At 39.1% G+C, this 9,554-nt stretch overlaps 1 pseudogene; it reads left to right on the forward strand.

The window, feature by feature from the left end:
- The first annotated feature begins 8,517 nt into the window (after nt 1-8,517).
- On the forward strand, nt 8,518-8,995 carry LOC147449484 (uncharacterized; annotated as a pseudogene).
- Nucleotides 8,996-9,554: the final 559 nt, after the last annotated feature.

Here is a 9,554-nt window from a genome sequence, read left to right on the forward strand (position 1 = left end):
TGGTAGGTTTTATGGCTTCCAATCGTGAGCTAATTGGTTCTCTTAAACCTTGGAAAAAATGGGCTACCTGTTGCTCTATGGTCATTGGCAGAACGTAACACCTAAGCCTTACAAACTTTGAGTAGTAATCTTCCAGGGATACACTATATTGTTTCAAGCTAAAGAACTCATTCACCTTAACGCTTTATGGCTAGGAGGTAAGTATCTTTCCTTCACTGCTTGTTTGATTTCCCTCCAACTCTAAGCATTTTTCAATACTCCCATGTCACGACAATGTTGTTTTCACCATAATTTTGCTTCCGCTGAGAGGTAAAACATCCCTAGCATTGCTTGGTTTGTAGGTGTGATCCTTGGAATAGACAAGTAATCATCCATAGCTTCTATCCATACTTTTGTATCTTTCTCAATATCAGCACCCTCTCCTTTAAAAGAAGGTGGTTGCATTTGTTTGAGTAACAATTTTTACTCCTCAATTTCTATGTAAATAACATCGTTCTAAGGGTTCTCCAATATAGGAGTGTTTTGAGGATTCTCTTGAGTGATCGCATATATTTATAATAACCCAGAGCACTAAGGTAATTTCTAAATTAAACTTATCTAGTCCATTAAAACTCTATATATCTAGTGCATATATTAATGTCAATATTTATAATAACCCAAAGCACTAAAATAATTTCCAACTTAAACTTATCTAGTCCATTAAAACTCAATCACATGACTTAACCAATCGTGACTTATCCAGTCCATCAAAACTCAATCACATAACCAATCATGACTTATCCAGTCCATTAAAACTCAATCACATGACTTAACCAGTCATGGCTTATCTAATCCACCAAAAACTCACTTACATGACAACCATTCAAAGAAAAAATTGAAGAAAAATAACTCAATCTCGTATTCATAAATACATCAAAATGTCATATAGGGATCTACAAAAATTCCTCAATAGAAAATTAATAGAGGTTTCAACCATAATTGTGATACACATTGATCGACATGTTGTAATACCTCTGCGAATTGGGTAATTGCTATGGAAAATGGTACACATGATGAAGCTCGTGGTAACTAATAGAACCATTTAACCTAAAGCTATGATACCAATTGTGAGGTCCCCAACCCTAGAAGATTAGGGCGACTTGATAGATGGCCTTTCTTTATTCTCAAGTTCTATTGATGACACCCTACTCAGTTTTCATGAAGCAGAGATACAAGCAACAGAAGAAAGGAAGTCCTCTATCCATCATGATCGTGGTTGTCAGGGCCATATGCATAGGCCAGGTCGATAATCAAGGGATTTCAATGGGAGCCTAGTTCCTATATCACAAAGATAAAATCCCATTGACGTATTTAAAATCCAAATACAACACCTTTTTCCCCACATTCAAGAGGCACGTCCGTCATTCATAAACCCTAAATATGATATGAGACATAGTCTAAACTAACTAGTAATCTTTTGAAAAGTAACCAACTAATTGGGTCCACCCGTTTGTAGACATAGATCCATTTGGATACTAGTCTCCTACTTTCCACACCACACCACATTCACCCATTCCTCTTGTTTTTTAATTACTACCACACTCATTTACATATACAAACACGGTTCCTTTATTAGTTCCAAACATAAGTTCTTTCATACAACCCTTCAAACATCACCAAAATTTTTCAAAAAAGACTGAATGAAGACAATCCTATATTTTAACCAAAAAAAAAAATCCAATTTCTTATGAGTTTGTCGCTACCCGCGGACTTTCTCTATCTAACCAATAGAGCTTTTGCAAAGGATTATTTATTCGCTAACCGCGACTTGTGCAGCCTTTTCATCTCACTAATTGCAAGGCATCTTGCTAACCGCCAGGCATCTCACTAACCACGAGGGATAAAAAGAGAGCCGATAACTTTAGTTTAATCTCCACTAACCGTGAGATCACCTCGCTAACCGTGAGCCATCTTGCTTACCGAAAGCATCTTGCTGACCCCACAAAGAATAAAATATATTCCTTCAACAATTCTTCTCTTTAAGAGATTCTTCAAACATGATCAATCAACTCTTTATATTAACTACTTATCAAAAAATAACAATTTATCAAGCAACAACAATTTATCAAATAGTGATAATTTATCAAACAAATCTTTCACTATTTTACCAAATGTATCATATGTTTGTGTCTTGTGGGGGGCATCGTATCACAAAAGGGAAGAGGGAAAAAACTTTGCCGTGAAAAGTAGAGTTATGGCTTTCTTGCTTGCCAAGAAGATTGAGAGAGAGAGAGAGAGAGAGAGAGAGAGAGAGAGAGAGAGAGAGAGCTCAACAAGTGTGTGTCTTGAAAGTGAGGGGAAAGGGGTCTTTATATAGGCTCTCAAGGTCAAAAGAAAGAGCTAAGAATAGAAAAAAACGGGAAGATAAGTTTGTGCACGTCTGCGGTTGTTTTTTTTTTTAATTCTGGTGCACGATTTTGAGACTCTAATTTGAGTAGAAGCTTGGCTTCTAAGAAAAGAAGTTATAAACCTGACTTACTGCTCTTGCTTCTCTAAAAGTACTCCTTCTTTACTAAAAATACTCTTCCTTTCCTAAAATTACTCTCTTTCCTAAAATTACTCCTTCTTTCTTAGGGGTCAACTCTTATATTTAGATATAGTCTTGAAGCTTAAGTTTTTCATATCAACCTATTGTTTTCAAGTGAATAAGAGCCATAGTTAATAGTTCTAGAGTCCGGTTTTCGATTGTATCATTCCAATAAAACCCTCTATGACTCAACAAAATGTAAATCTTTAACACTTTTGCAAAGTAAATGCAATGGTTTTTATTGAAAAATGTTGGGTACATTACAACAATGTTCTTAAATTTAAAGAAATACTTGTGGTGCAAAACATTAGCAATACTAGTATTGGATGGATCATCCAATAGCTCCACAAGCTTTGTTGGCTTGATTATGTGTTGTAGCAGTGTCTATTCTATTGCTTGAGAATCACAATCCATTCCCATCATGATGCTAGTATTGGATGGATCATCCTATAGCTCCACAAGCTTTGTTGGCTTGATTATGTATTGTAGTAGTGTCTGTTATGTTTCTTGAGAATCAGAATCCATTCCCATCATGATGCGTGACAAATGCTTACATTTGTAAATAGAGTTTTAGCAGCGGGAAAAAATTATAGAATAGGTATTGAAAGCATGCATCACTCTCTATCTCTAGTTTGTTTGATACGTTTCTTTTGTGTCCCACCACCTGAAGATAGCACGTAGCTACGAGATCAGTTTGATGTTGCATATTATGTGTAGTGTGCTGGGGTTGAACATAGTTGTCACAGGCTTCTCTTGATCCTTATTTTGTTGGCCTGATTTTTGTATGAGCTTTACCATTACTTCATTAGTTTCTTGGACTTTGCATTGGCTTCCTCTAGGACTTGTTCAATGTCATTGACATACTTCTCTTGTAGAGGAGAGTATGCAGCAAAGAGTTAATTTTTTTATTTCACTTCATCAAAGAGCATAGAATACAATCTCCTACAATAACCAAATAAGCCTTCTTTTCCATCACCCACAAATTGTGATAGCTTAGTGACATTTCAAAATGGTGGTGATGCATTGGTTAGAAGATTGCTTATATAAATATGACCATCAACCCAAAAATTCATTACTTTGCACCCAGTGCTCTGTAGTTAAAGCATTGGGATTGGATATGCCAACTCACACGATTGCACATTTTTTCTCCAAATGAGCATTTAGATGATATCATTTTGGCATGTTAGTAATAGCATGTAATTGAAGTGGACTCAACAACATTTAGAGTGATCTTGATTTCAAGAGAATTGGAGAGACAAGGTGTAATTAAATATGACCATCAATCAATAAATTGATTGCTTTGCACCCAATGCTCTATAGTTAATCTGCATCATTGGGATTGGATATGCCAACTCACATGTTTGCACATTTTTTCTACAAATGAGCATTTAGATGATATCATTTTGACATGTTAGTAACGTATTGTAATTGAAGTGGACTCAACAACATTTAGAGTGATCTTGAGCTCAAGAGAATTGGAGAGACAAGGTGTAATGGTGATTCACAATGCAACAACGACTACCAGAGAGTGTAAGCTATGGACGGAAGAACAAGAGAGAACTCAAAGATAAGATATTTGGATGATGTTTTGGAGGGAAGAAATGGAAGGAATATTGATTAGATTCTCATGGTTGTGCTAGAGAGAGAAATGATACTACTACACACATGTAGAATAGAGCATCCTCTTGCTCTAAAATTGAGGTGGAGATAGAGAAGTATGAGGGAGAGGGAGATAGGAAAATAGAGAGAGAGAGAGAGAGAGAGAGAGAGAGAGTAAAGAAAGAGAGAGGGGGAAGCTATATACCATAGCATGCCCTTGGAAATGTAGCTGCATTATTTATGAAACACTTGTTCCCTTCTCTATTTCCATTTTTTTGAAATACCTTCAAGGCAATGCTTGTTAGGAAATATGACGTAGCTAAGTAGATAATTGAGTAGTTTACTTAATGTAGAGAGATAATTTTCGCACATGAGAGGTTATAAAGTAGAGAGAGAGAGCACACACGATATACGTGGTTCACCCAATGTGGGCTATGTCCACGAGAAGCAGCCACTCAATGGCTTTAGTACTTCAAAGCAAGAAGTAAATTACAAAGGGATTATACCCTTTTGGAGCTCTCACCTTGCTTCACTCTCACCACCTCACATCAACTTCACAATGCACCACAATGCTTCACAATCACTTTTTGTGTGTAGAAGAGGCCTCCTTTATAGGTCAAAAGAGCTACCCTCTCTCATGAGAGGTAGCCGTGTATAGCCGCCCTTGTGTTGACAAGTCCGACTTGGACTCTCCAATGCACCCATGCGTGGCCGTCCTTGAGAAGAAAAGTCCATCTTGAAATCGGCCACCGGCCATTGAATTCAGCCACTGACCACCTGACCACCATCCATTGGCATCCGCCCACCGGCCACTGGCCATTGACTACTACTAGCCACCTATCAGCCGTTTTTTGACCACTTTTTGGCTGTTGTTATGCCATAATATTCCAGCGAAAAGGAATTTTCCGATGAATTGCCGTGAAAATTTTGGCTTTCGGCGAGTGATTTTTCTTCACGCACGATTGCTTCTCCTCATAACGGGGGTCTTACAAATGCATTTTTTAATACTAAAAATTACAAGGGCTAAATCAGGCTCCATACTTGCTCCATACTTAACAATCTCCCACTTGGAGACTGATCTCCACACCAAACCTGTGGCTGCTTTCCATCCTGGCTTCTTATCCTTGAATGCCGATTGAAGATGAGCAGAAGCTCAACTTCTCCTTGTTGACCACCTTTGTAAACATGTCTGCAAGATTTTCACTTGTATACACCTTTCCTAGCTTTAGTTGTCCCTCTTCCAAAAGTGTGCGTATGAAGTGATATCTCACCTCAATGTGCTTTATCCTTGAATGAAAGGTTGAGTTCTTTGCAAGATGGATAGCGCTTTGGCTATCACTATACTAGACACTATGAAGCCACATAATTTCTTTGTTTGCCTCTGTCATTGCTACATACTCTGCTTCTGTGGTAGAAAGTGAGACCACTTTCTGCAGCTTTGAAGCCCAGCTTACTAGTGTGCCTCCAACCGTGAAGACATAGCCAGTAGTGCTCCTTCGAGTATCTTTTTCACCTGCCATATATCAACATACCCTTGAAGAAAAAAATCATTTCCTCCAAAATACAAAGCATTTATTGTTGTCCCTTTCAGATAACTAAGTATCCACTTCATAGCTTGCCAGTGCTCTTTACATGGGTTGTCCATGAACCTACTTACAACTCCCACTGCATGTGCACTATCTCACCTTGTCCAGACCATAGCATACATAAGAGAACCTACCACTGCAGCATATGGAACTTTAGACATATAGGCTATCTCCTCTTGTGTCTTTGGACACATATCCTTGGTTAGTTTAAAGTGACCAGCCAAAGGTGTAGAAATCGTTTTTGCATTTTGCTCGAGACTGTGGCCTGTGAAAATTTTGGTTTTCGACGAGTGATTTTTCTTCATGCACAATAGCTTCTCCTCATAACAGGGGCCTTGCAAATGTGAGTTTTTAATACAAAAAATTACAAGGGGTAAATCAAGCTCCATACTTAACAATGCTTTGTACACGTTACATGCAAAGTGTACCATCCTTTTATGTATAACCATAAGCTCTGAAACAAGTCATTTAATAATTGTTCAAGACTAAAATATAAGTTCAACATGGGCTTTTAGAGCTTCTTATGTAGCATCCAAGGAGTGAGTCCAACTTTAAGGAATGTCAGTCCACTTTAAGGCATATGCGGTATGCTTTAAAGCATGTACACAAAACTCAAAAGCATATGTGGTATGCGTTAAAGCATGTACAAAAAAACTCTAAAGCATGTGCATGAAGCTCCAAAGCATGTGCTTTAGAGATGTTTGCAGGGTTTCATATGGGCTACAATAAGGGTACTATGCTTTACTCGTGCAAAAATATTAAGCACCATGAGCATGTCTCCATATACGTGATAGCAAGTGCAATTAATGGCTCACTTCTTGCAGCCAATAAATGTTTTGACAATTGTCTCACAAAAAAATGGCAAGTACAAAGTTGAAGGTTGGTCATAGAAAATGTGCTTGTCACATTAGAAAAATACTTCATATTGCTAATGGCATTTTCCACATGACAAACTATTATGCCATTTAGACTTTATAGTTGAGGAGAGTTGTGTTGTTACTGCAAAAAACCGTTGTCAAATCAAGCGAGCAAGTTAAAAGTATGCTTGATCGATCTATGTAGAATATACATGCCTTCAAAATGTAGTGTTTGATTACAAGAAAAGAGAGAGAGCTAAGGGCTTCAGAACCAGCTAGGGCCAACATGGAAAGCCTCTTGCGGCTTTGCCTAGTCTTGCGCCTCCTTTTACTGCATCCTCTTTTTCCATTATTTTCTTTTTTAATAAGGCTTTCCCATCTCAAATCTTCAAGACCAAGAGCTTTGCCTCCTAGTTGAATCCTATCATTCACATAGTTTCTTTCACATGTGCAAGTATACTGCCCTGCAAAATCGTGTATGTTGAGCATCCACTATTGATGCATGCTCAAGCACCATTCATATTTTTAAAAAAATCACACTCATGATGAGAAACCAACACAATCATGTTGGTTCCATCTTCTTGAAGTGTGGCAAAATAGTGTATATCCCAGGTGGGTTCATCCAATATTTGTAGGAGATGTCATCGAACGATACAAAAAATCAGCTTCCCAGCATTCCTCCTATGGTAAGAACCCAAAAATGAAATGCTTAACTTTTGAGAAACATAAGTTGAAACATGCCCGAATCTTCAAGGCACAAATCCAAATATAGACATGGAAATACATGCTGGCCCATTCAATAAACTATAGTCATCAACCCACTTGTAATAATATTTATTTTTATTTGCATGCACCTCCTCCATCTAGTCACACCACTCTAGCAGCTCATCATCAAGGTCAGGGAACACGTGGACGATGGGGGGGTTCTTGGCCCCCTCCTTCTTTTGTGCGAGAGAGCAACTTCTTGCTCATGGGAATTAATGGAACTTGAAAGACCTTTTTACTGCAAACAGAGCCCGCCATTGACCCAGCAACAGCATGAGCAAACCCAGATGAACAAATGACTGGTATAATAGTGCCAAGGATTGGTGCTAGAGCAGACAACCTAGTAGCAATAGCAGGAACTACAAATTTATACTAATTAAAAATGCAAACTAGAGAACTAGGACCTTGAAGCATGCCCAAGTGACATTTAACATAAGTGCCCAGTAAGGGCGAGCAATGCTCCTCCTGGCACAATAGAAGCTTCCATCAACTTTTAGCCTAGCTTTTGACCTCTTTTTACTTCTCATGTTTGTTCTCTTCAGTATCCTCTTGAGGTGCCATCATAGAATATGCAACTAAGACCTCTTTGTTGCATGCATGGGTGCTCAAGCCAAGAATGACAGTATTGTATTCAGTCACTCAAGACTGCAATCAACCTTGCAAAATTACGCAACACTTTATTCCACTTCACATTAAGCCAGGTTACCAAGAGAAAATTAGTGCTACTGGTGAGCATCATAGCTTTTCCTTGTCTTTGATGCTCTACAGGATGTCATCAACAACTTTAGATAGAAGCTTAAAAAGCATTGCTACCTTTTTCCTTTGAGTTAGTAATCTGCCCTCCGCAATCAAGCTTCCACTAGGAGAAAAGTTTTTGAGAATGTGGTCATCTCCTATCTCTGCCTATGTATACTTTTTTTTTTTTTTAAAGGGAGGCCAAGAGTCCTCCCATCGTCCATGCGCATGCGGATGATGGGGGGGCTCTTGGTCCCCTCTTTTTTTGTGCGAGAGAGCGACATCTTGTTTGTGTTTTCTCACTGCGGCAAGCTTGCAGCAATCAAAGAGACCCACACACATACACCCACAATCAAAGGCCACACACAAACAAAGTTGTGCCTCTCGTGCACCCGCTTTTATTGTCGGGATGAGTTATGACAGTGGTGTGGACGCTAACTTGCGGTAGCACCAGGTTTGCTTTACCATCACCATTGCACCTCCTGTGAGCATCAAACAACCCAAGAGTGTCTCTAGCCCCATCAACACCCATTCCATCTCCAAAACATTGCAACCGGAGCTCCTAATAGTTTTGATGACTCATGGAGACCCTAATGTTTTTGCCCTTCCAGAAGGAGGCAGTGTACAAAACCTTTTGTTCAAATTATCCCTGAAGGTTCCCACAGACTATACTCCTTCAAGATATTTTGATCGTGATGTGGATCAATATGGCAATATATGCCTCAATATTTTGTAGGACAAGTGATCTTCAACTTATGATGTCATAATGATTTTGCTTTCCATCCAAAGTCTTCTTGGAGATCCCAACAATGATAGACCACAGCTATGCAGCAACAATATGGGTCAATCAATAAGAATATTGGAAAGTAATGCTAAGGCATTACTAGGATATCGAGTGCCATTGATGTGTAGGATGTCAAGATGAAGGTGCAGGGAATGGTCGTGCAGTGACCATTCTTGACAAGATCGAGCGTCAAGCGGAAATGCATCTTGGCCCTTTATTGGTTGTCTCTTTGGGACAAGAATGTCAGCCTACAATCAATGGATGGACATGACGTCAAAATGCGTAATCTATGTAGGCTACAACTAATCTTGTTACTCTAGGTTAGAGCACGAAATGTTGCGAGCTGCAGACACCTAACACCTAAAATGGAAGGCCCCATTCTGAATAGCTGGAATGGCCTTTGGTGTTGCCAAATCATCCCTTGGAATATCGCCAGAGCACACCCTTACATCTCTACACAGTGTTGGTGTGCACACCTCATCCCTTGCACAATACTAGTATATGATGTTTGTAATGGTTGGTGTCTTGGCTAGGTACCTTTGCAATTATTGGCCTCCCCCTGACACTTGATGGCCAAGAATGGACCATTCCCCACAATCCTCCTCCCCCATGCCTCCTTACATCCATCTATCGCCAAGGGATCAAAGGATTATATGGTCTAC

This window comes from Adiantum capillus-veneris, chromosome 10 (genome assembly GCF_014529385.1).
Source record: "Adiantum capillus-veneris isolate H3 chromosome 10, ASM1452938v2, whole genome shotgun sequence".
Taxonomy (NCBI): Eukaryota; Viridiplantae; Streptophyta; class Polypodiopsida; order Polypodiales; family Pteridaceae; genus Adiantum; species Adiantum capillus-veneris.